Below are 27,381 nucleotides of genomic sequence, written 5' to 3'. Positions count from 1 at the left end.
GGAGTGGACTGCTGCTGGAGTCATTGCTTCAAGAGCCACACCACATACAGAGGTATCCAGGACATGGGCTACAAGTGTCGCATTCCTTGTGTCAAGCCACTCATGACCAATAGACAATGCCAGAGCTGGGCCAAGGAGAAAAAGAACTGGACTGTTGCTCAGTGGTCCAAGGCATTGATTTCAGATGAAAGTAAATTTTGCATTTCATTTGGACATCAAGGTCCCAGAGTCTGGAGGAAGAGTGGAGAGGCCACAATCCAAGCTGCTTGAGGTCTAGTGGGACGTTTCCACAAGCGGTGATGGTTTGGGGAGCCATGTCATCTGCTGGTGTAAGTCCACTGTGCTTTATTTATCAAGACCAAAGTCAGCACAGCTGTTTACCAGGTGATTTTAGAGCATTTCATGCTTCCCTCTGCCGACAAGCTTTTTGGAGATGAAAATTTTATTCTCCAGCAGGACTTGGCACCTGTTCACACTGCCAAAAGTACCAATACCTGGTTTAAAAACAACAGTATCACTGTGCTTGATTGGTCAACAAACTCACCTGACCTTAACCCCATAGAGAATCTATAGGGTATTGTCAAGAGGAAGATGAGAGACACCAGACCCAACAATGCAGACGAGCTGAAGGCTGCTATCAAAGCAACCCGGGCTTCCATAACACCTCAGCAGTGCCACAGGCTGATCGACTCCATGCCACGCCGCATTGATGCAGTAATTGATGCAAAAGGAGCCCTGACCAAGTATTGAGTGCATTTACTGAAGTGAACATACATTTCAGTAGGCCAATATTTCGGATTTTAAAATAATTTTTCAAGCTGGTGTAATAAAGTATTCTAATTTACTGAGATAATGACTATTGGGTTTTCATTGGCTGTAAGCCATAATCATCAACATTAACAGAAATAAACACTTGAAATAGATCACTCTGTTTGTAAGGACTCTATATAATATGAGTTTCACTTTTTGTATTGAAGAACTGAAATAAATTAACTTTTTTATGATATTTTAATTTTGTGAGAAGCACTTGTATATAATGAACAAATCAATTCAGAAAATGTACTAATGGGATTTATCAGGAACACATTGATGGCCTATGTTTAGATCAGAATCTTTATCCACTTGCCTTGTCAGACCAGAACTACAGTAACGATCATGGGATAGAGGTTCTCCAGTGTAGATGACCCCCTATTAGAACATTTTGAGGCATGGTAAGTGGATTCCCAATATAAGAACCTCCGGAATTGGTCAAGTCAAGTCTGGAATTTGGACATTGTTTTTACATCAAAAGCAATAAAAGTCACACATTGTTTGACCACATGACTTCTCACCTGTAGCCCTAACCTTATCCACTGACACCAAGCAATAAAAGCCTCAAAACAATAATTGCAAGCAGATCTTGGAAATGATGAGAAATGAATATGCCAATTATATTGCAGAATGTTTACCTTTACATTGTGCAATGGATAAACTTGTTTGCTGAAACTGGAAACCACTTTAACCCTGCTGTTCTGTTGGTCAAAAATGACCGACTTTGAACTTCAATATTCTTTAAAATATTCAAGATGCGGCTCTGAAACCCGTGGCCGACCGACCCATCCTCATTTAAGTCAATCAACCACAAGTTTCAGAACCGCATCTTGAACACCCCAAAAAATACCAAAGTTCAAAATAGGTCTCCCCAGACCGAACAGAACAGCAGGGTTAAAACACAAGGCATTTGTGAACTATAGCTCAACTTGTAGGAAACCGGCCTCTTATGACCAATCTATCAGCTCCAACAACCAAACATTCACATTATAGCTGACTCCACATAAACTCTGTTAATTAAACAATCTTATGTAAGAAATAGCCCACTTTGTGCAATATATAGCGTATTTCACATTGCAGCACTATACCATGAAAAAAGCATATGCACCTGTCCGAATTGGGCCAGACAAAGATAACCCACCTAAGAAAAAAAACGCTGGTCTACATGGTTTATTGAATGAAAAATTCTGTTTAGACCTAACCGCCCCTATATGTAACAGGACCTGCCCCTTTACCTGCCGAATTAATCAGTTGACCAAATTCAATTGTGAATATTGTTCAAGTTCACTTGAAACATCAGTCATAATTAGGGCTCATCTCCACTTGTGTGAGAAAAAAACGGTCCGATTTATGGACCGAAAAAACTGATGTAACGTCTGCGAGTGCCATGCGAGTGTCATTCGAGTGTCATGCGATTTTTTTATCGCAACATCCGTATGACATCCGTATTGCTGTCCGATTTTTACGCACGGGTCTCCTTTGAAAAGCCGGTAATTCAGTGCAGAGTACAGTAAAATCACAGTGACAGGTTAGATTAGAGTAGATATATACACATAGAATAGGTATATATACATATATACAGTGGGGCAAAAAAGTATTTAGTCAGCAATAGTGCAAGTTCCACCACTTAAAAAGATGAGAGGCATCTGTAATTTACATCATAGGTAGACCTCAACTATGGGAGACAAACTGAGAAAAAAAATCCAGAAAATCACATTGTCTGTTTTTTATCATTTTTTTTGCATATTATGGTGGAAAATAAGTATTTGGTCAGAAACAAACAATCAAGATTTCTGGCTCTCACAGACCTGTAACTTCTTCTTTAAGAGTCTCCTCTTTCCTCCACTCATTACCTGTAGTAATGGCACCTGTTTAAACTTGTTATCAGTATAAAAAGACACCTGTTCACACCCTCAAACAGTCTGACTCCAAACTCCACTATGGTGAAGACCAAAGAGCTGTCAAAGGACACCAGAAATAAAATTGTAGCCCTGCACCAGGCTGGGAAGACTGAATCTACAATAGCCAACCAGCTTGGAGTGAAGAAATCAACAGTGGGAGCAATAATTAGAAAATGGAAGACATACAAGACCACTGATAATCTCACTCGATCTAGGGCTCCACGCAAAATCCCACCCCGTGGGGTCAGAATGATCACAAGAACGGTGAGCAAAAACCCCAGAACCACGCGGGGGGACCTAGTGAATGAACTGCAGAGAGCTGGGACCAACGTAACAAGGCCTACCATAAGTAACACACTACGCCACCATGGACTCAGAACCTGCAGTGCCAGACGTGTCCCACTGCTTAAGCCAGTACATGTCCGGGCCCGTCTGAAGTTTGCTACAGAGCATTTGGATGATCCAGAGGAGCTTTGGGAGAATGTCCTATGGTCTGATGAAACCAAACTGGAACTGTTTGGTAGAAACACAACTTGTCGTGTTTGGAGGAAAAAGAATACTGAGTTGCATCCATCAAACACCATACCTACTGTAAAGCATGGTGGTGGAAACATCATGCTTTGGAGCTGTTTCTCTGCAAAGGGGCCAGGACGACTGATCCGGGTACATGAAAGAATGAATGGGGCCATGTATCGTGAGATTTTGAGTGCAAACCTCCTTCCATCAGCAAGGGCATTGAAGATGAAACGTGGCTCGGTCTTTCAACATGACAATGATCCAAAGCACACCGCCAGGGCAACGAAGGAGTGGCTTCGTAAGAAGCATTTCAAGGTCCTGGAGTGGCCTAGCCAGTCTCCAGATCTCAACTCTATAGAAAACCTTTGGAGGGAGTTGAAAGTCCGTGTTGCCAGGCGAAAAGCCAAAATCATCACTGCTCTAGAGGAGATCTGCACGGAGGAATGGGCCAACATACCAACAACAGTGTGTGGCAACCTTGTGAAGACTTACAGAAAACGTTTGACCTCTGTCATTGCCAACAAAGGATATATTACAAAGTATTGAGATGAAATTTTGTTTCTGACCAAATACTTATTTTCCACCATAATATGCAAATAAAATGTTAAAAAAACAGACAATGTGATTTTCTGGATTTTTTTTTCTCAGTTTGTCTCCCATAGTTGAGGTCTACCTATGATGTAAATTACAGACGCCTCTCATCTTTTTAAGTGGTGGAACTTGCACTATTGCTGACTGACTAAATACTTTTTTGCCCCACTGTATATGTCAGGGAGACACCTATATATATATATATATTTATATTTAATGCAGCGCTAGATAGCTTTAAAGCTGGTAATTCAATTACCGGCTTTTGCTTTCTCCTTCACAAACCCGACATGATATGAGACCTGGTTTACATACAGTAAACCATCTCATATCACCATTTTTTTTGCATATTCCACACTACTAATGTTAGTAGTGTGTATATGCAAAATTTGGGCGTTCTAGCTATTATATTTAAGGGTTAAATGGCGGAAAAAATTGGCGTGGGCTCCCGCACAATTTTCTCCGCCAGAGTAGTAAAGCCAGTGACTGAGGGCAGATATTAATAGCCTGGAGAGGGTCCATGGTTATTGGCCCCCCCCTGGCTAAAAACACCTGCCCCCAGCCACCCCAGAAAAGGCACATCTGGAAGATGCGCCTATTCTGGCACTTGGCCACTCTCTTCCCATTCCCGTGTAGCGGTGGGATATGGGGTAATGAAGGGTTAATGCCACCTTGCAATTGTAAGGTGACATTAAGCCTAATTAATAATGGAGAGGCGTCAATTATGACACCTATCCATTATTAATCCAATTGAAAGAAAGGGTTAAAAAAATACACACACACATTATTAAAAATTATTTTAATGAAATAAAAACAAAGGTTGTTGTAATTTTTTATTTAACGCCCAATCCACTCAGTGAAGACCCTCGTTCTGTGACAAAAAAAAAATAATAAACCAACAATATACTTACCTTCCACAGATCTGTAAAGTCCAACGATGTAAATCCTTCTGAAGGGGTTAAAACATTTTGCAGCCAGGAGCTTTGCTAATGCAATGCTACTCCTCGCTGCAAAACCCCGGGGAATGAGTCTAAATATAGATCAATGAGCTATATTTAGCTTCATTTGCGGTGAGGCGCCCTCTGCTGGCTGTTCATAGATCGTGGGAACTTTCCTAGAAAGCCTGGGAGCACAATATACTCCAATTCCCCCTCCACCAAAACCGGGGCAGGAGGGTCAACAGATGAAACCATAGGTGCCACGTATCTCCGCAACAATGACCTATGGAAGACGTTATGTATGAAAAAAGAATCTGGGAGGGTCAGACGAAAAGACACAGGATTAATAACCTCAGAAATCCTATAAGGACCAATGAAACGAGGTTTAAACTTCGGAGAGGAAACCTTCATAGGAATATGACGAGAAGATAACCAAACCAGATCCCCAACACGAAGTCGGGGACCCACACGGCGTCTGCGATTAGCGAAACGTTGAGCCTTCTCCTGGGACAAGGTCAAATTGTCCACTACATGAGTCCAAATCTGCTGCAACCTGTCCACCACAGTATCCACACCAGGACAGTCCGAAGACTCAACCTGTCCTGAAGAGAAACGAGGATGGAACCCAGAATTGCAGAAAAACGGCGAAACCAAGGTAGCCGAGCTGGCCCGATTATTAAGGGCGAACTCAGCCAAAGGCAAAAAGGACACCCAGTCATCCTGATCGGCAGAAACAAAGCATCTCAGATAGGTTTCCAAGGTCTGATTGGTTCGTTCGGTCTGGCCATTAGTCTGAGGATGAAAAGCCGAGGAAAAAGACAAGTTAATGCCCATCCTACCACAAAAGGCTCGCCAAAACCTCGAAACAAACTGGGAACCTCTGTCAGAAACGATATTCTCTGGAATGCCATGCAAACGAACCACATGCTGGAAGAACAATGGCACCAAATCAGAGGAGGAAGGCAACTTGGACAAGGGTACCAGATGGACCATCTTAGAAAAGCGATCACAGACCACCCAAATGACTGACATCTTTTGAGAGACGGGAAGATCTGAAATAAAATCCATAGAGATATGTGTCCAAGGTCTCTTCGGGACCGGCAAGGGCAAAAGCAACCCACTGGCACGAGAACAGCAGGGCTTAGCCCGAGCACAAATCCCACAGGACTGCACAAAAGAACGCACATCCCGCGACAGAGACGGCCACCAAAAGGATCTAGCCACTAACTCTCTGGTACCAAAGATTCCAGGATGACCAGCCAACACCGAACAATGAACCTCAGAGATCACTTTATTTGTCCACCTATCCGGGACAAACAGTTTCTCCGCTGGACAACGATCAGGTTTATTAGCCTGAAATTTTTGCAGCACCCGCCGCAAATCAGGGGAGATGGCAGACACAATTACTCCTTCCTTGAGGATACCCGCCGGCTCAGATAAACCCGGAGAGTCGGGCACAAAACTCCTAGACAGAGCATCCGCCTTCACATTTTTAGAGCCCGGAAGGTACGAAATCACAAAGTCAAAACGGGCGAAAAACAGCGACCAACGAGCCTGTCTAGGATTCAAACGCTTAGCAGACTCGAGATAAGTCAGGTTCTTATGATCAGTCAATACCACCACGCGATGCTTAGCTCCTTTAAGTCAATGACGCCACTCCTCGAATGCCCACTTCATGGCCAGCAACTCTCGGTTGCCCACATCATAATTCCGCTCAGCAGGCGAAAACTTCCTGGAAAAAAAAGCGCATGGTTTCATCACTGAACAATCAGAACCTCTCTGCGACAAAACAGCCCCTGCTCCAATCTCAGAAGCATCAACCTCGACCTGGAACGGAAGAGAAACATCAGGTTGACACAACACAGGGGCAGAAGAAAAACGACGCTTCAACTCTTGAAAAGCTTCCACAGCAGCAGAAGACCAATTGACCAAATCAGCACCCTTCTTGGTCAAATCGGTCAATGGTTTGGCAATACTAGAAAAATTGCAGATGAAGCGACGATAAAAATTAGCAAAGCCCAGGAACTTTTGCAGACTTTTCAGAGATGTCGGCTGAGTCCAATCATGGATGGCTTGGACCTTAACAGGATCCATCTCGATAGTAGAAGGGGAAAAGATGAACCCCAAAAATGAAACCTTCTGCACACCAAAGAGACACTTTGATCCCTTCACAAACAAAGAGTTAGCACGCAGGACCTGAAAAACCATTCTGACCTGTTTCACATGAGACTCCCAATCATCCGAGAAGATCAAAATGTCATCCAAGTACACAATCAGGAATTTATCCAGGTACTCTCGGAAGATGTCATGCATAAAGGACTGAAACTCTGATGGAGCATTGGCAAGTCCGAATGGCATCACTAGATACTCAAAATGACCCTCGGGCGTATTAAATGCAGTTTTCCATTCATCGCCTCGCCTGATTCGCACCAGATTATACGCACCACGAAGATCAATCTTGGTGAACCAACTAGCCCCCTTAATCCGAGCAAACAAATCAGATAACAAAGGCAAGGGGTACTGAAATTTAACAGTGATCTTATTAAGAAGGCGATAATCTATACAAGGTCTCAGCGAACCATCCTTTTTGGCTACAAAAAAGAACCCTGCTCCTAATGGCGACGATGACGGGCGAATATGCCCCTTCTCCAGGGATTCCTTCACATAACTGCGCATAGCGGTGTGCTCAGGCACGGATAAATTAAACAGTCGACCTTTTGGGAATTTACCACCAGGAATCAAATTGATAGCACAATCACAATCCCTATGCGGAGGTAGGGCATCGGACTTGGGCTCATCAAATACATCCCGGTAATCAGACAAGAACTCTGGAACCTCAGAAGGGGTGGATGACGAAATTGACAAAAATGGAACATCACCATGTACCCCCTGACAACCCCAGCTGGACACCGACATGGATTTCCAATCCAATACTGGATTATGGGCTTGTAGCCATGGCAACCCCAACACGACCACATCATGCAGATTATGCAACACCAGAAAGCGAATATCCTCCTGATGTGCAGGAGCCATGCACATGGTCAGCTGGGTCCAGTATTGAGGCTTATTCTTGGCCAAAGGCGTAGCATCAATACCTCTCAATGGAATAGGACACTGCAAGGGCTCCAAGAAAAACCCACAACGCTTAGCATATTCCAAGTCCATCAAATTCAGAGCAGCGCCTGAATCCACAAACGCCATGACAGAATATGATGACAAAGAGCAGATCAAGGTAACGGACAGAAGAAATTTTGACTGTACCGTACCAATGGTGGCAGACCTAACGAACCGCTTAGTGCGCTTAGGACAATCAGAGATGGCATGAGTGGAATCACCACAGTAGAAACACAGCCCCTTCAAACGTCTGTGTTCTTGCCGTTCAACTCTGGTCAAAGTCCTATCGCACTGCATAGGCTCAGGTTTAAGCTCAGGTAATACCGCCAAATGGTGCACAGATTTACGCTCACGCAAGCGTCGACCGATCTGAATAGCCAAAGACATAGACTCATTCAAACCAGCAGGCATAGGAAATCCCACCATGACATCCTTAAGGGCTTCAGAGAGACCCTTTCTGAACATAGCTGCCAGCGCAGATTCATTCCATTGAGTGAGCACTGACCATTTTCTAAATTTCTGGCAATATACCTCTATCTCATCCTGACCCTGACAAAGAGCCAGCAAATTCTTTTCTGCCTGATCCACTGAATTAGGCTCATCGTACAGCAATCCGAGTGCCAGGAAAAACGCATTGATATTACTCAATGCAGGATCTCCTGGCGCAAGAGAAAATGCCCAGTCCTGAGGGTCGCCGCGCAAAAAAGAAATAATAATCAAAACCTGTTGAACTGGATCACCAGAGGAACGAGGTTTCAAGGCCAGAAATAACTTACAATTATTTTTGAAACTCAGAAACTTAGTTCTATCTCCAAAAAACAAATCAGGAATAGGAATTCTTGGTTCTAATATAGATTTCTGATCAATAGTGTCTTGAATCTTTTGTACTCTTGCCGAGAGCTGATCCACAAATGAAGACAGACTTCTAATGTCCATCGCTACACCTGTGTACTGAACCACCCAAATGTCTAGGGGAAAAAAAAGACAAAACACAAAGCCAAGAAAAAAAAATCGTCTCAGAACTTCTTTTTTCCCTCTATTGAGAATCATTAGTACTTTTGGCTTCCTGTAATGTTATGAAAGGCAATTCAGTATCACAATGGACATGGAGGTCAGAGCACATACAGTGATCTGACAATAACCCAAAATAATAGAACGAGCTCTGAGACGTGGGAACTCTGCAGACCGCAATCCCTGATCCTCTCCAAACACAACTAGAGGCAGCCGTGGATTGCGCCTAACTCTACCTATGCAACTCGGCACAGCCTGAGGAACTAACTAGCCTGAAGATAGAAAAAATAAGCCTACCTTGCCTCAGAGAAATACCCCAAAGGAAAAGGCAGCCCCCCACATATAATGACTGTGAGTAAGATGAAAAGACAAACGTAGGGCTGAAATAGATTCAGCAAAGTGAGGCCCGATATTCTAGACAGAACGAGGATAGGAAAGATAACTTTGCGGTCTACACAAAACCCTAAAGAAAACCACGCAAAGGGGCAAAAAGACCCTCCGTACCGAACTAACGGCACGGAGGTATACCCTTTGCGTCCCAGAGCTTCCAGCAAAACAAATAGACAAGCTGGACAGAAAAAATAGCAACAAATAGCAAAGAAGCACTTAGCTATACAGATCAGCAGGCCACAGGAATGATCCAGAGAAACACAAGTCCAACACTGGAACATTGACAGGAAGCATGAATCAAAGCATTAGGTGGGGTTAAGTAGAGAAGCAACTAACGACCTCACCAGATCACCTGAGGGAGGAAACTCAGAAGCAGCAGTACCAGTTTCCTCCATAAACGGAAGCTCCCAGAGAGAATCAGCCGAAGTACCACTTGTGACCACAGGAGGGAGCTCTGCCACAGAATTCACAACAATGCCCCCTACAAGGTTATTAATAAATATGTTACAAAGAAGAGGGCCCAATAGTGACCCCTGTGGTACCCCACTGCTAACCCGTGACCCAGTCCGAGTGTGCTCCATTAATAACCACCCTTTGTTTCCTATCCCTGAGCCAGCTCTTAACCCACTTACACATATTTTCCCCTATACTTCATTCTTCTTTACTCATCTGTCCTGGTTTAGTTCTTAGTTCCTTCTCCTATGACTGGTTTCCTTTGTGCAATTCTGTGTGAGGATACAGCAGTATCCAGTCACAACCCTTGACATCATCTCCCAAGGACTTTTAAGGCCAAATCAGAAAGCAATGTGCTGTTTGAGTATTCAATAAGCAAAGCATTCTGCTGCCACATGTTCAACAGACGCTTGCCTCATTATTCTCTCAGCTATCTCATCATCTCTTCTAAAAGTTCCTATCTCCGACCTGTCAATTCTAATGCTTTTGTACTCTCACTTTGCAGGTATCTAATGCAGAACTCCTCTCTCCTGATACTGATACAACTCCGCTACAGCAGGTGCCTGATCATGAATTATTTTCTTCTAATACTGTGCCTTTTACACATACAACTCTGCTACTGTGTGTAATCTTCTCTGCAAGCATTCAGTTTGCCTATTCACCACTGCTATACTGCTGTTAACCACTTGTGTAATGATTGCATAAGTCTCAGCTATTAACCGTTTGTCTGCTGCAAGTCCCAGATTAGATGTATAGTCAATGTTTCTGTGTATATCTGCACACCTCACTCAGTTTCTTCTGATGTTTCCTGTTTTGTAGGTCTGACTGTCACACTACCAGTGGCATAACACTAATAGCGGCAGAGCCCGCGGCCACTAGGGGGCCCGTGTGTCAAGGGAGACTTTGTGTCACCACTGGGCCCCCACCACCTGGCATCACACTATATCGGCATTCTGGATGGAGGGCTGGCTTACATCACTGTATACAGAAAAGACAGTTTGTGAAAAATATAATGTTCTTAGAAGGGGAATTTATCACTCTGCTACTTAGCAGCTGCACTATTGGTATGACGACACAGATGTAAGCACGGTTACAATATTTTAATTTTTGGAAAGACACAGAACTATAATATGGTAAAAACTATAATAAGGTCTGTTAGCAAATAAGACTAGCACAAAGCGTTCAGTGCGCGGTCACTTCAGAAGCGCCACACCGGCTTCCTGCTGCATTATTACAAATTCATTGCAAAATCCTGCCACGCCCCCTGAGGAAGCGGTATTCACCAGACGCGAAACGCGCGTTGGGGTAGCCACACAAGGATCAGGACAGGACCTGCCACATTTACTATGGGTAAATACAACCTGGATTGTACTGTCTTAATGTTACCATCTTGAGCGCATGATCGGCCGGGTGGCATAGCTGCTATTGAACATTCTCTGTCATTGCACACATTTACTCTGATGGACAGTCTGAATGCCATGGCCAATCAGTAGCTCAGCACTTGCTACTATAGCATATTAGCTGCATGTTACATATAGGTATACCGGGCAGAGTTCTGATCTATGATCTTTGTTTTTTGATGTATCCACGGAATTATCACATAATATTACATAAGTGGTACGTTTTTAAATGTTAATGTTGTTGTACAGTTGTATAATTATCAATAAATTAGTTCATGATTGAACATACGTATTTTTGGCAATTATTGGACTCTTGGTTCTCCTTTATATATGATTATGATTTGAGTCGCCATCATTTATCTTTGGTATTTTTTTGCTGATGTTTTGTTTATATATATGTACTCAGTGATGGTAGATCTACACTCAGAGGATGTACTTTGTATTTAAGGAGAGCTGTGGGTAAAAATGGGCATATCAGGAGTGGCACAAGAACACAAAACTATGATTCTTATTATACCTTTATTATTTATTTTGGGTCTTTAAGTTTTAATCATCCCATGCACTCCATTATTGCGTTTTCCATTTATAAAGTCCTGGTCACAGACCTAATATTTGGGCTTTCTTATATACGGTATGTATCATGTGGAACATGTTTTTTTACTTGACTCCATTGTATAAAATTGCATAGACTACTATTTCATGCCATTTTTCCCAATATACTGTGTATGGGACACTGTTTTCCCCCTTTGGGCTAATTTACTTCTATGGACCCTTTTCGTCCATACGTCAGCAGCTTTCCTGGCGTACACACCAAAAGATGCATCACAAATGTGATATGAACACAGCCTTAAGGTACCTTCACACATAACGATATCGTTAACGATATCGTTGCTTTTTGTGACGTAGCAACGATATCGTTAAGGAAATCGTTATGTGTGACAGCGACCAACGATCAGGTCCCTGCTGGGAGATCGTTGGTCGCTGAGGAAAGTCCAGAACTTTATTTCGTCGCTGGATCTCCAGCTGACATCGCTGCATCGGCGTGTGTGACGCCGATTCAGCGATGTCTTCACTGGTAACCAGGGTAAACATCGGGTTACTAAGCGCAGGGCCGCGCTTAGTAACCCGATGTTTACCATGGTTACCAGCGTAAACGTTAAAAAAACAAACACTACATACTTACCTTCAGCTGTCTGTCCCCGGCGCTGTGCTTCTCTGCACTCTTCCTGCATCCTGTGTCAGCGCCGGCCAGCCGGAAAGCAGAGCGGTGACGTCTGACCGGCGCTGACAGTGCAGAGGAAAGCAGAGCGCCGGAGGACAGACAGCTGAAGGTAAGTATGTAGTGTTTGATTTTTTAACGTTTACGCTGGTAACCATGGTAAACATCGGGTTACTAAGCGCGGCCCTGCGCTTAGTAACCCGATGTTTACCCTGGTTACTGGGGACCTCGGGATCGTTGGTCGCTGGAGAGCTGTTTGTGTGACAGCTCTCCAGCGACCAAACAGCGATGCTGCAGCGATCGACATTGTTGTCGGTATCGCTGCAGCGTCGCTGAGTGTGAAGGTACCTTTACTTAAATCGGCCCTATCAACATCCCGTCAGGAAAAGCCCCCACTACTTCATTTCTCTGCTACTCTCCTCTCTTCTCTGGCACTACTCCAATGCTGTGAAAGAGAATCTATCAGCAGGATTTATCCCCCAAAACTATTTCTATGTACATGTAGCTTGTTTAAATAGACGTCCAGCAATAACTTTACGTGGAGTGCCTGTTTCGTTACTAAGAAATCAGCACTTAAATTGATATGCAAATGACTACATTAGATCTGAAGCCTCTGTCACTCCAGCTCTACCCCCCCCCCCCCCGCCCAGTACTGCCTCCTCCTGCTGGACTAACAGCTCCTTTGCCTGAAGTCACACAGTCATAGAAGCTATGAGTCAAGCAGGAGGAGGCGGCGCTGGGCAAAGAATAGAGCTGAAGTGACAGGCTTCAGATCTACAATAGCGCTTCTGCCTCTTTTGGATAACAATTTGCCGATTTCGCAGTAATGTGATCAGTTTCAAACTGACAATACACATCTGTTGCGGCTATGCCTCGTGACTCCTCCATACATACAGTGGTATGTAATAGTTTGGGCACCCCTGGTCAAAATTACTGTTAGTGTGAACAGTTAGGCAAGTTGAAGATGAAATGATCTCTAAAAGGCCTAAAGTTAAAGATGACACATTTCCTTTGTATTTTACGCAAAAATATATATACCGTAATCTTTTTTTACATTTTAAAAGTTGCAAAAAGGAAAATGGGTTGATGCAAAGGTTTGGGCCTCCTTGGTGATTTGTGTGCTCAGATAACTTTGACTAAGGTTTCAGATCTTAATTAGCCTGTTAGGGTCATGGCTTTTTCACCACTATCATAAGGAAAGGCCAGGTGATGCAAATTTCCCAGCTTTATAAAAACCCAGCCTCCTCTAACCTTGTGGCGAAAAACAACAGCCATGGGTTCTTCTAAGCAGCTGCCTATCATTCTGAAAATGGAAATGGTTGAGGCCCATAAAGCAGGAGTGGGCTATAAGAAGATAGCAAAGTGTTCTGAAGTTGCGCTTTTCTCAGTTCCAAAAGTAATTAAGAAATGGCAGTTAAATGTATTTTCAAAATGGAGAGAGGAAAAAGCTGCTGCCTCCGACATCAGTGTATCTCTCTTGAAAACGAGAGTTATTTTACCTCAATTCTTCTCAAGATAGCATGGACGACCACATAGTTATCTGATGGTCGACAGTACTACTGAAATCGGGGCTTCAGACAACTTTCTTGTAATGTGCTTGGGGGCCTTTACTCAGGATGCTTGCCACAAAAACTAATCAATATAACAGAGCTGATAGTATTGGACCTGTGACCTGGTTTCTTAGAGAAGGGCATTTGTTCTACATATAAAATCCACCAAAATGTAATTTTTAATTATGTCATAGATACAAGTCATAAGTTATGCAGAGTATGTTGGCTCAGACCTGCACCAATATCCAAAGCTTTAAACCACCCACATCCTTTCAACACTGCTCAGAGATTTTCTCTGCAACAGATTGTGAACAAATCATGCTAAAGGAAAAGCCATCCAAAGCTAAGGAGCGTCAACGATTCCAGTAAGTCAAATATCAAGAATTGCCAAAGAGGTTTGGAACAATAGTCTTTTCATTTTGCAAACTACTTTGGTCTGAGCTTGTGGATTCCTTCCATGTGACCTTTAAAGATTGATCTTCACTTCCATAGTAGCTGTCACTCAGACATCTTTTGATAAATTATTGTTATGTACAGTGCACTGGAATTCAGCGCACAATAAAATAATAATATTTTATTAAGAAGTCATCGTTATATATTTATACTTTCTTTTTCTTATTCAACTTAACCTCATCTACATCAAGTTTCTAAAACTCCATAATCTTAATATAATAAAAACAAGTTTTAGAAGCCCATATAAGTTAATCTTCACTAGTAGGGATGAGCGCACCTAAGGAAGTTCAGGTTCGTCGGGTTAGCCAGAACTTTGATCCAAACTTCGGTTTGGGTACCAGGACTTGACCCCAGACCAGAACTCCATATTGTAACGGCCCCCTGCACAACCTACCACAGGGGGTTGCACACTGAAATAGGAGAAGTAACTGGGGAACATAGGTGAACTCACTAGTCTGTGCACAGGATGTGTCTCACATGACTCTGGGGGAGTGGCCGGGGAACGGCGGAGAATTTCACTAGACCGTGTACAGGACCTGTCCCACGTGACTGCGGAAAAGTGGCCGGGGACCAAGAAAAACAGAGACAAGTCAATGCGTGCTGAGGTCAGAACCGAGAAATCCGGAAGGTACCATGAACTGAGACGTAGGGGTAGTCAATTCTAAGCCAGAGGTCAAAAAGCCAGAACCAGCAGTGCAGTACGATAGTGACAAACTGTAATGGAGTAGCAATAGCCAAGCCACAGGGTCAGAACTGAAGAAGACGACAGTACCAAAACGTGACACGGAGAATAGAGGGAGCGGACAGACCAGGTCATACAAGGCAATCAAGCAATGCAGTCTACAAGCGCACCAGGGGGTCAGACATATAGTCAGAACGAAAGTATAACTGACAGAGAATCTTAGACAGGGAGGGGTATATATGTCCCTCCCAGATCCAAAAAGAGGCACACAACATTAACCCCATGATGGCAGGGATGGAACCCCATCTATAACCATGATACATATAAGTCAATGGGGCCAATATCCATGAACCTTTCCAGCTTATTAATATCAGCCAACAGATAACTGCTTTGCCTTTGCTGGTTATCAAAAATTGAGGGACCACCAAAAAAATCACATGGTGTCCCCCCATTTTTAATAACCAGCTAAGGCAAAGCAGACTGCTGGGGGCTGATATTAATAGGCTGGGAAAGTCCATGGATATTGGCCCTTTCCCAGCCTAATAAGACTAGCCCTCAGCCGCCCTAGAAATGGCGAAACTATTAGATGAGCCAATTCTGGAGCTTAGCCTCGGCTCTTCCTGACTACCCTGATGCAGTGGAGGTTATAGTTTAGCAGCAAAGTGAAAGCAGATACAGTACCTTGCGAAAGTATTCTGCTCCCTGGAACTTTTCAACCTTTTCCCACATATCATGCTTCAGACATAAAGATACCAAATGTAATTTTTTGGTGAAGAATCAATAACAAGTGGAACATAATTGTGAAGTTGAATGAAATTTATTGGTTATTTTAAATTTTTGTGGAAATTCAAAAATTGAAAAGTGAGGAGTGCAATATTATTCAGCCCCCCAGAAGTTCATTGTGGATCTCTGAATGATCCAATGTTGTTCTATATGCCTAATGATGATAAATATAATCCACCTGTGTGTAATCAAGTCTCCGTATAAATACACCTGATATGTGATAGTCTCAGGGTTCTGTTTGAAGCACAGAGGCAGGCAGATCCGTGATAGTGTTGTGGAGAAGTTTAAAGTCAGATTTGGATACAAAATGATTTCCAAAACTTTAAACATCCCAAGGAGCACTGTGAAAGCGATCATATTGAAATGGAAAGAGTATCATACCACTGCAAATCTACCAAGACCCGGCCGTCCCTCTAAACTTTCATCTCAAACAAGGAGAAGACTGATCAGAGATGCAGCCAAGAGGCCCATGATCACTCTGGATGAACTGCAGAGATCTACAGCTGAGGTGGGACAGTCTGTCCATAGGACCACAATCAGTCGTACACTGCACAAATCTGGCTTTTATGGAAGTGTGGCAAGAAGAAAGCCATTTCTCAAAGATATGCATAAAAAGTGTCGTTTAAAGTTTGCAACAAGCCACCTGGGAGACACACCAAACATGTGGAAGAAGGTGCTCTGGTCAGATGAAACCAAAATAAAACTTTTTGGCAACAATGCCAAACAATATGTTTGGCATAAAGGCAACACAGCTCATCACTCTGAACACACCATGCCCACTGTCAACCATGGTGGTGGCAGCATCATGGTTTGGGCCTGCTTTTCTTCAGCAGGGACAGGGAAGATGGATAAAATTAATGGGAAGATGGATGGAGCCAAATACAGGACCATTCTTGAAGAAAACCTGTTGGAGTCTGCAAAAGACCTGAGACTGGGACGGAGATTTGTCTTCCAACAAGACAATGATCCCAAACATAAAGCAAAATCTACAATGGAAAGGTTCACAAATAAACGTATCCAGGTGTTAGAATGTCCAAGTCAAAGTCCAGACCTCAATCCAATCGAGAATCTATGGAAAGAGCTAAAAACTGATGTTCACAATTGATCTCCATCAAACCTAACTGAGCTTGAGCTGTTTGCCAAGGAATAATGGGCAAGAATTTCAGTCTCTCAACGTACAAAACTGATAGAGACATACCCCAAGCGGATTGCAGCTGTAATCACAGCAAAAGGTTGTGCAACAAAGTATTAAGTTAAAGGGGCCGATTAATATAGCACGCCCCACTTTTCAGCTTTTGAATTTCCACAAAAATTTAAAATAACCAATATATTTCGTTCAACTTCACAATTGTGTTCCACTTGTTGTTGATTCTTCACCAAAATTTTAGATTTGGTATCTTTATGTTTGAAGCATAATATGTGGGAAAAGGTTGAAAGTTCCAGGGAGCCATATACTTTCGCAAGGCACTGTATGTGAGAACTGATATTAATAGGCTAGAAAGGTTCATGGATATTGGCCCCTTCCCAGCATAATAAGACCAGCTCACAGCTGCCTCCTTTCCACTGGCTGGTTATTAAAAACACAGCACTCCACGGTGTTTTTTTCATTATTTATTTCTTAACCCCTTCATGACCTTGGGATTTTTCGTTTTTCCGTGTTCGTTTTTCACTCCCCTCCTTCCCAGAGCCATAACTTTTTTATTTTTCCGTCAATTTGGCCATGTGAGGGCTTATTTTTTGCGGGACGAGTTCTACTTTTGAACGACATCATTGGTTTTAGCATGTCGTGTACTAGAAAACGGGAAAAAAATTCCAAGTGCGGTGAAATTACAAAAAAAGTGCAATCCCACACTTGTTTTTTGTTTGGCTTTTTTGCTAGGTTCACTAAATGCTAAAACTGACCTGCCATTATGATTCTCCAGGTCAGTACGAGTTCATAGACACCTAACATGACTAGGTTATTTTTTATCTAAGTGGTGAAAAAAAATTCCAAACTTTGCTAAAAAAAAAAAAAAAAAAAATTGCGCCATTTTCCGATACTCGTAGCGTCTCCATTTTTCGTGATCTGGGGTCGGTTGAGGGCTTATTTTTTGCGTCCCGAGCTGGCGTTTTTAATGATAGCATTTTGGTGCAGATACGTTCTTTTGATCGCCCGTTATTGCATTTTAATGCAATGTCGTGGCGACCTAAAAAATGTAATTCTGCCGTTTGAATTTTTTTCTCGCTACGCCATTTAGCGATCAGGTTAATGCTTTTTTTTAATTGATAGATCGGGCGATTCTGAGCGCGGCGATACCAAATATGTGTAGATTTGATTTTTTTTTTATTGATTTATTTTGATTGGGGCGAAAGGGGGGTGATTTAAACTTTTATTCTTTTTTTATTTTTTTCACATTTTTTTTAACTTTTTTTTTTTTAACTTTTTCCATGCTTCAATAGCCTCCGTGGGAGGCTAGAAGCAGGCACAACACGATCGGCTCTGCTACATAGCAGCGATCTGCTGATCGCTGCTATGTAGCAGAAATGGAGGTGTGCTGTGAGCGCCGACCACAGGGTGGCGCTCACAGCCACCGGTCATCAGTAACCATAGAGGTCTCTAGGACCTCTATGGTCACCATCCTGACGCATCGCCGACCCCCGATCATGTGACGGGGGTCGGCGATGACGTCATTTCCGGCCGCCCGGCCGGAAGCGGTAGTTAAATGCCGCTGTCTGCGATTGACAGCGGCATTTAACTAGTTAATAGGTGCGGGCAGATCGCGATTCTGCCTGCTCCTATTACGGGCACATGTCAGCTGTTCAAAACAGCTGACATGTCCCGGCTTTGATGCGGGCTCACCGCGGAGCCCTGCATCAAAGCAGGGGATCTGACCTCGGATGTACTATCCCGTCCGAGGTCAGATAGGGGTTAAGAATTCTGTAATGCTGCAGTGCGCAGGCGTCGGGAAAGGTCAGAGAGGCCCGGTGCCTGCGCACTGCAGTACTTTGCTCTGCCCTCAACAGGGCAGACAAAGTACGCCGGAGCCACAGCGCGAAGACAAGAAGAGGACGTCATCGTAAGAAGATGGGAGGCCCCGGACCGGACCGCCCCTTGGTGAGTATAATACAACCTCTTTTTCTCATCTTTCAGGATACATCAGGGGCTTATCTACAGCATTACAGAAGGCTGTAGATAAGCCCCTGATGCCGGTGGGCTTAGCTCACCTTCGATTTTGGGGGTGACAGGTTTCCTTTAAGCCATTTTTTATGTATTTTTAACCCATCACGTTCTTCAAAATCTCTGCTTGCAGTCATTCAGTAGGAATGTATCCTAGTTATGTGTTGGTCAGACATGTTGTAGGAAAGTAGGAGGTAAGGTCCTGATGGTAGATAAGTGTTAGTAATGTAAGCTGTACTAGTAATACTAGGTTACCGAGAGGGTTTAATGTGACTATATTTTGGGTCTGGGTTTTTTGACTAACCAAAAGAACCTGGCTGGGAAAAGCTGATCCTATGATCCAGCACATGGTTTACAGGCCTATTAACAGCACTTTGGTTAGCTCAGCAGAGTGGGGTGTGTTGAGACTGGAGAAAGGCAGGGTTGCTGGTTAGGCTACCTAGATCCGTAGAAGAAGCGCAGCAGCGCGAAACGGCCGTCGTCTTTTGGATCCACTGTTCTCCTGCTATTTATATGATGCCAGAATAAAGATTGAAAAAGTTTGCGGAGCGTGAGTGCTCTTCTTCTATACCAATATATTTGTTTGGACTCACTCTTCACTTGAATGAGCACCCGAATTCCGCTATTGGCAATAGAACGCAAAGTCAGCTGTGACCAGTAAGTGCTGATGATCTAGCGTGCTGTTGGTGCAGACTCAATTTTTTCTTTTTTGTTTTAATCCACATCTGCAAGTGCAGGAAAAAACGCATAGAAACAAGTACAAACGCAACGTATTTTAGAAGCATGTGGGAACGCATGCGGTTTATAAAACGCGGCATTTTCAGGCTTTTCCATGCGTTTTGTCATGCGTTTGCGTTTTTTTGTGCGCATGGTGGAAAATTTAACAGGAGAAAAATCTAGATAACCAGACATTGCCAATGGGACCACAGAGGGCGTGTATTATGGGATATCTATATATAGACCCTAGGACTGCTGAAACCTTAACAGCATGCTACTGTATCCTGTGTCATGATGGATCTTCGCATGGAGAGCTTTTATTTCAACCTGGATTTAAGCATCAAGCTGTTTCTTGCCTGTGCGTTTGCTTGGGAGCAACACAGAAATCGCGAAAGACGGAGAAGGATACGGCGTAGGCGTTTTTGGTGACACCCCATTATCGAACTACGTGAGAGCCGTGGAGCCTATCACACTCTATATGGTGAGCTTAATGCCAACCCGAACAAATTCCCGGAATATACCAGGATGTCGCAAGACTCTTTTCGGGATTTGCTTGGTCGTGTCCAAGGAGCCATCCGGACAGGACAGCTCCATAGAGTGATTCCAGCAGAGGAACATCTGCTGGTTACATTAAGGTACGTAACAATTCTAAACATATGCCAGTCATAATTTTGGTTGGTCTGACATGTATTCTTTGTATTTTCCTTTATGTCTTTAGCAGAACAACACCATAAATAGAATTGATTGCAATTTATTTTTTATTTATTTATTTTATTACAGATTTCCGGCAATCGGAGAGAGCTTATCATCCCTCCACTTCCAATACCGGCTTGGAATTTCCACCCTGTCCGGAATAGTTGTGGACACCTGCCGGGCTTTGTGGAATGTTCTCCGGGATGAGTTTATACTCCTACCCACTGAGGACATGTGGATGGTAATTGCAGAGAAATTCTGGAGTGTGTGTGATTTCCCAAACTGTTTGGGTGTGGTGGATGGAAAGCACATCCGCATTATCAAACCAGCCAGAACAGGATCTGATACTGTACTATGGTACTATGGTGTACTATGGTACTTCAACCATAAAAAATATTTTTCTGTTGTGCTCATGGCAATAGCAGATGCGGACTGTCGCTTCATCGCCATGGACATTGGAGCTTTTGGCCGTGGCAACGATTCCCAGACTTTCAAGAACTCGGATATGGGCCGACGTGTGTATGGCAAAAATTTTAATTTTCCACGGCCACGACCTCTCTCCAACACTGAAGGCCCACCGATTCTAGTCGGGACTTGAATTACACTAAAAGGATCTTTAACTACAGACTGGCCAGGGCCCGAAGAACAGTAGAGTGTACCTTTGGGATTCTAGTCTCAAAATGGTGCATTCTTTCAACAGCCATTAATCTAAAAATGGAGACAGTCGATGAGGTGGTCAAAGCTTGTGTGGTTCTCAACAATTACATAATGGCTAAGGAGCAACCCAACATTGAACTGGATGAACCAGTTGCAAACCCATTGCCAGATTACCAGCATCACCCGCTGCGGTCAACTGCTGAAGTTGGCCACATGCGGGACCAATTTGCTGCTTTTTTTTATTCTGATATTGGACGTGTGGCATGGCAGGACAATATTATGTAAATGTCCTGTTTGGTTTTGGTCTGTACCAGTTATGTTTTAAATGTTACTAATATTTGTTGTTAATAAACTTTTTTTTTTGTTATCTTGACTGTGTCTCCTATGTATTTCCTCTACAAACCACTTAGGTTATTAGTGGTAAGGTTGTTGACGTCATTGCGTCCTGATTCTGTTCTGCAGTATCTATTGGACGCCGACTGAAGAGACGATGGCTGTTTAATACAAAACAGATCTATACTCATCAAGTCAGGTGTCAGAAACAATGAATTCATGATGCACATATAACAGCCTCATGAATTCACTACTTCTGACATGTTCAGGTGAGTATAGATATGCCTTGTATGAACTCCATCATCCCTTCACTTTGTGTGAAATAGATTAAAAAATAATAATAATAATCTTTATTTATATAGCGCCAACATATTCCGCAGCGCTTTACAGTTTAACAGTTTCAAACACAACAGTCATAAGTAACAACCTTAACAATACGTACACAGAAGAGAAAATGGAGGTTATACAAGGCAGTTCTCTACTCACCATGTCAGGTGTCCTAACAAATGAGTTTTTGGACACAAGACCTGTTGAGTGTAGTTCTGCATTGTATTGCCGCCATTTTCTCTTCAGTCTGCAACACTAGTCACAGAGTAAGCAGAAGAAAGAGATTATGGAGAAAAAACAAGTATAAATTTTTTGGCCCACCTCATATCTCTATACCAAAGACACATAAAGCTGCAGTGTTGTACTTGCTAACTACTGGAGCTATGAGGTGGCCAAAAAATAAAGTGTGTGGTGCAGTGTTTTATTTGGCGCACGGTTTGTATTGCCGGTGGCGAAATACACATTTAACCAAACATTTATGGGGGCAAAAAACATTATTATTTATTTTTAAAACAAAACAAAAAAATTAACTGCGCCTGCTTGGGGTAGAGTGCTGGAAACGGGGGGTATGTAGATGTGAAGCTTGACTCACTGTGGACGACACAGGGGTGGCAGGAGAAGGGGCAATTAAATTACTGGGGTCTGGCAGATTGGGGATGGGGCTCGATGCATGAGAGGGCTGAGACACACTGGAAGGGTGAGACAAACCTGACATTACAGACACATTGGGAGGTGAGGGGGAGAAATAGAAATAGTCTGCTGCGGTCTGAGGAGCCTCAACGGGCTCATTTCTTGTGGCCTGGTCATAGTTGCCGAACTGTCAGTGTCTTTGTCCCGCTGCTGCTACTGCATGGTTGCGGTAGGAGGTTGGAAGGCCATGCCAGGGTCCTGCTGCATCGTGGTGGTGGAGCGGAAGGCCATGCCAGGGTTCTGCTGCATCGTGGTGGCAGAGCGGAAGGCCATGCCAGGGTCCTGCTGCTGCATGGTGGCGGAGTGGAAGGTCATGCCAGGGTCCTGCTGCCGCATGGTGGTGTCAGTGGAGGAGGTCCAAGCAGGAGCAGCAGTTGTCATGGTGGTGGCGCTGGGCTGTTCAACAGCACTCGGCATGGTGGTGGTGCTGTAGTGGTGTCCGGCAGTGCTTGGAATGGAGGTGGCCGTGCAGTGGTATGCAGTAGAGGTTGGCATTGAGGTCAAGCGTGACAGTGTAGGCACAGGTGGGTATGCCGCCACTGCCTGCTGAAAATACCGACTCTGCTGCATAGCCTGCACGTAAGCAGCATTGCAAGCCTGCATGACACTAAGCTGGAGATCAGGAGTGAGGTGTTCCGACATGCCCTGTTCAATTTGATTAAAAAAATGATGTGCTGGCCTCTGGAGGTCGGTTTTACTTGGTCAAGGCTTTTGGTGACCTCCTGGATACGTGTATTCATATGGCTAATGGCAGTATCCAGGCGGTCACCCAACGCCTTGAGTCCATCGTGAAAAACCGAGCTCAAGTGCAAAAACTCGGCCATGAGTGACCTGTCCAAGGCCCTCTGCCGCTGCCGGGAGGAGCCCAAAAAAAAGGGGCAGAGGACTGGGAAAGGGGAACACCTGATGGACCAGCTTCCTGGTCTCCAGTTAGTGTGGTACGCCCACTTGCTGCAGCGCTGCTGGATGGCTGGGACGGGTCCGTGGCTTTCTGATAAAGGACCGCTCCAGAACCAGGGTCAAGAGTGCTGCTCCATGTGCTGTGAAAAAAGAAAAAGAAATAATACCAAACATTTACAAAATGCCAACTCCTGTGGAATAGAAACATACAGATTATGGCAATACAATGATGATAATGTGTGCAAACTGTAAAGCGCTGCGGAATATGTTAGCGCTATATAAAAATAAAGATTATTATTATTATTATTAATACAACACAACCTAATACACTGAAAAAATACTTACGTTCTCTGGACAAGGACCGGTCTTAAAAATGCCAGAATGCGGTGGTATTTATATTTTTGGATCCTTGCTCCAGAACCACTAGGAACACGGCTTTCTTGACGATGGTTCTTGTTGAAGCGGTCCTTCATCGAACGCCAACATGCTCTGACTTTGAGCAGAGTTGAAAAAGCAAAAAATAATGGTTCGACAATGGACTTTTGGCCGTGCTCACACAACTGTGTGTGATGAGAGAAACTCCTGAGAGTTTGTCTCATCACACACAGTGGTGTGATCCCGGCCAAGGTCTCTGCTGCATCACACTGCATTGCAATACTTACAAAATGGCATTTCGGACATGAGTCGGGGCGTTGTCCCAGCCATCCCACATCGCTCTGGCCACCTCATTCCATAGCCGCCGGATCGTCACGTTGTCCGAGTGCTGCGGAACCAGGGTGTCCCACAACAGGACTCGCTCATGGACCAGGGAGCTAAGGAGGTCATTTTCAATGAGGTCCTCATTCCGTTCTGGAACCTAAAAAATAAATTAAGACATTAAGGTTGAAGACATTAACATAAGGAAAAGAAAGAAAACAGAGGTTGAAAAATGGCATGAATAATGAAAGTCAAGATAATAAAGGAGTCCAGAAGATAAATGTAAAGAAAGAGGAAAGTAAATAAAGGAAGATTCAAGAATACTAAAGTGAGGATACAATAAACAGTCAGCCAGGTATACTTACACGCTGCCGCCTTGCCACCCGACCGTGAATCCGCTGCTCCTGCTCAGCCTCTGCCGCAGTGGAAGAAGTGCTCTAAAAAAAGGGGAAAAAAAAGTCACATGTGTAGATGTGACAGTGAATACTTACCAATCTGAGGAGGTGAGTACTCACTTCACTGACATGTTCAGTTTGTGAAGGCCCAGGACGTCGCTCCTTCTCAGAAGAAAATGACATTCTGATGCATGCAGAAAGAAAGAAATGGCAGAAATTAGGACATATAGAGACAGAAAATAGAAAATAAAGGCATTGGCTAGGATATACTCACATTGTTCAGAGGCTTGTTTCCTCCAAGGCTCTTGCGTGCGTCTGCTCTGCTTCTTTGTCTGCTGAGTAGTGACCTGCATATGTCCACTCCCTCCCTTTATCACTTTGCATGTGGGGGGTGGCTAATCAGTGACTAGACCTGTTTTCCTGTGGTGCAATGCATGCGTTCACAAACGCAAGCAAATGCATGTGCTTGCGGCCGCATGCGTTCACTTAGACAGCAATGCGTTTTTTTGCCGCATTCCCGCCGATAACAACCGCATACGTTTCTAGGCGGCAAATTGACGCCTCTAAAATTATTACATGTAGCGTTTACCGCGCCAAACCGCAGACGACGAAACGACGCATGCGTCGTCAAACGCAGAACGCAACCGATCGCAGACACATGTTATATAGGAATACATAACGCATGCAGATAATTGTGGAAGAAATGCTGTGGACACAACCGCAAATGTGAAACCGGCCTTCGTCTGCTCTGTAAAGAGAGGTGTGCTCGAGCCAAAAAGAGATGTTTGTTTGGTGAAAGCATTGAATACAAATGTGAACTGCTGCTGGGAATATCGAGATTGGTGAGGCTGCTACATTTAGGCTATGTGCACACGTTCAGGATTTCTTGCAGAAATTTCCTGAGCAAAATCGGACATTTTCTGCAAGAAATCCGCATGCGTTTTTTGCGCGTTTTTTTCCGGAGCTTCCCAATGCATTAAATAGCGGGAAAAATGCAAAACATCTGCAAAATTAATGAACATGCTGCATTTTTTACCTCAAAGAAATAAATTTGCGCACAACGAGATCAAAAAAAGGGGGATAGCCCTATGTTTAAGGCTGGTTTCACACGTCAGTGGCTCCGGTACGTGAGGTGACAGTTTCCTCACGTACCAGAGCCACTGACACACGTAGACACATTAAAATCAATGCATCTGTTCAGATGTCATTGATCTTTTGCAGACCGTGTCTCCGTGTGCCAAACACGGAGACATGTCAGTGTTCGTGGGAGCGCATGGATTACACGGACCCATTAAAGTCAATGGGTCCGTGTAAAACACGTACCGCACATGGATGTTGTCGGTGTGCAGTCTGTGTGCCATGCAGGAGACCGCGCTACATTAAGCGCTGTCCCCCCCACTGGTGCTGAAGCCGCGATTCATATCTTCCCTGCAGCAGCGTTTGCTGTAAAGAAGATATGAATAATTGTGTTAAAAATAAAGATCTATGTGCCCACCGCCCTCCCACCCCCTGTGCGCCCCCCCGCTGTTCTGAAAATACTCACCCGGCTCTCTCGCTGGCGCTGCTTCCTGTTCTGGCCGCATCTTCTACTGTATCAGCGGTCATGTGGGGCCGCCAATTACAGTCATGAATATGCGGCTCCACCTCTCATAGGGGTGGAGCCGCATATTCATTACTGTAAATGAGCGGCCCCACGTGACCGCATACAGGAGAAGATGCGGCCAGAACAGAAAGCAGCGCCGGCGAGGGAGCGAGCCGGGTGAGTATTTTCAGAACAAGGGGGGGGGGGGGGCGGGCGCACAGAGGGTGAGAGGGGGGGCGCACAGGGTTGGCGCACAGGGTTGGCGCACAGGGGGTGGGAGGGTGGGGGGCGCACAGGGAGTGGGAGGGCGGGGGGCGCACAGGGGGTGGGAGGGCGGGGGGCACATAGATCTTTATTTTAAACACAATTATTCATATCTTCTCTACAGCAAACGCTGCTGCAGGGAAGATATGAATGGGGCTTCAGCACCAGATGCTGGTACGTGTGGTACCCAGCATGGTGCGTGCGGTACCCAGTGGGCACACGGGCAGCACACGTGTGCCGCACGTGTGCCACACTGATGTGCCACAGAAACGTAGGGGCACACGGACACGGATAATTCCGGTACCGATTTTTTCGAGACTGGCCTAATAGAAAAACTGATATAAAAAGATGCAAATATATGAATAAACACTACAGACGTATAATTGCACTTTTCCCACCACGAAGACTGACTAGAAAAAAATAGTGCCTAGGGATAAATATATACAATAGGTCAAATTTTACACAAATGAATTAGCAGCGCAATAAGTCACATCAAGCCAACGGTATATCACCAACAAAAAGCCAATTAATTTTGGTTAACCCCTTTCTGACATCGGACGTATTATCCCGTCCATGTGGGGTGGGCCCCTATGACCATGGACGGGATAGTACGTCCAGCGCGATCGGCGGCGCTCACGGGGGGAGCGCGGCCGATCGCGGCCGGGTGTCAGCTGCCTATCGCAGCTGACATCCGGCACTATGTACCAGGAGCGGTCACGGACCGCCCCCGGCACATTAACCCCTTGCACACCGCGATCAAAGATGATCGCGATGTGCCGGCGGTGCAGGGAAGCACCGCGCAGGGAGGGGGCTCCCTGCGGGCTTCCCTGAGCCCCCCGCAGCAACGCGATGTGATCGCGTTGCTGCGAGGGTCTTACCTCCCTCCCTCCCTGCTCGAGCCCCGGATCCAAGATGGCCGCGGATCCGGGTCCTGCAGGGAGGGAGGTGGCTTCACAGAGCCTGCTCAGAGCAGGCACTGTGAAGGCTGCAGCGCTGCATGTCAGATCAGTGATCTGACAGAGTGCTGTGCACACTGTCAGATCACTGATCTGTGATGTCCCCCCCTGGGACAAAGTAAAAAAGTAAAAAAAAAAATTTTCAAATGTGTAAAAAAAAATAAAAAAAAATATTCCACAATAATGAAAAAAAAAATATATATATT

General features: G+C 44.4%; 1 protein-coding gene across 1 annotated transcript in view; it reads right to left on the bottom strand.

Annotated features, from left to right (window-relative positions):
• ADGRV1 (adhesion G protein-coupled receptor V1) overlaps positions 1-27,381 on the bottom strand; it is a 753,646-nt gene that overhangs the window by 97,146 nt on the left and 629,119 nt on the right. The window lies entirely within an intron of this gene.

The sequence above is a fragment of the Ranitomeya imitator genome, chromosome 1 (genome assembly GCF_032444005.1).
Source record: "Ranitomeya imitator isolate aRanImi1 chromosome 1, aRanImi1.pri, whole genome shotgun sequence".
Classification (NCBI taxonomy): domain Eukaryota; kingdom Metazoa; phylum Chordata; class Amphibia; order Anura; family Dendrobatidae; genus Ranitomeya; species Ranitomeya imitator.
The sequence above is the reverse complement of the archived record's forward strand: the minus strand, read 5'-3'. Positions and strand labels throughout refer to the sequence as shown.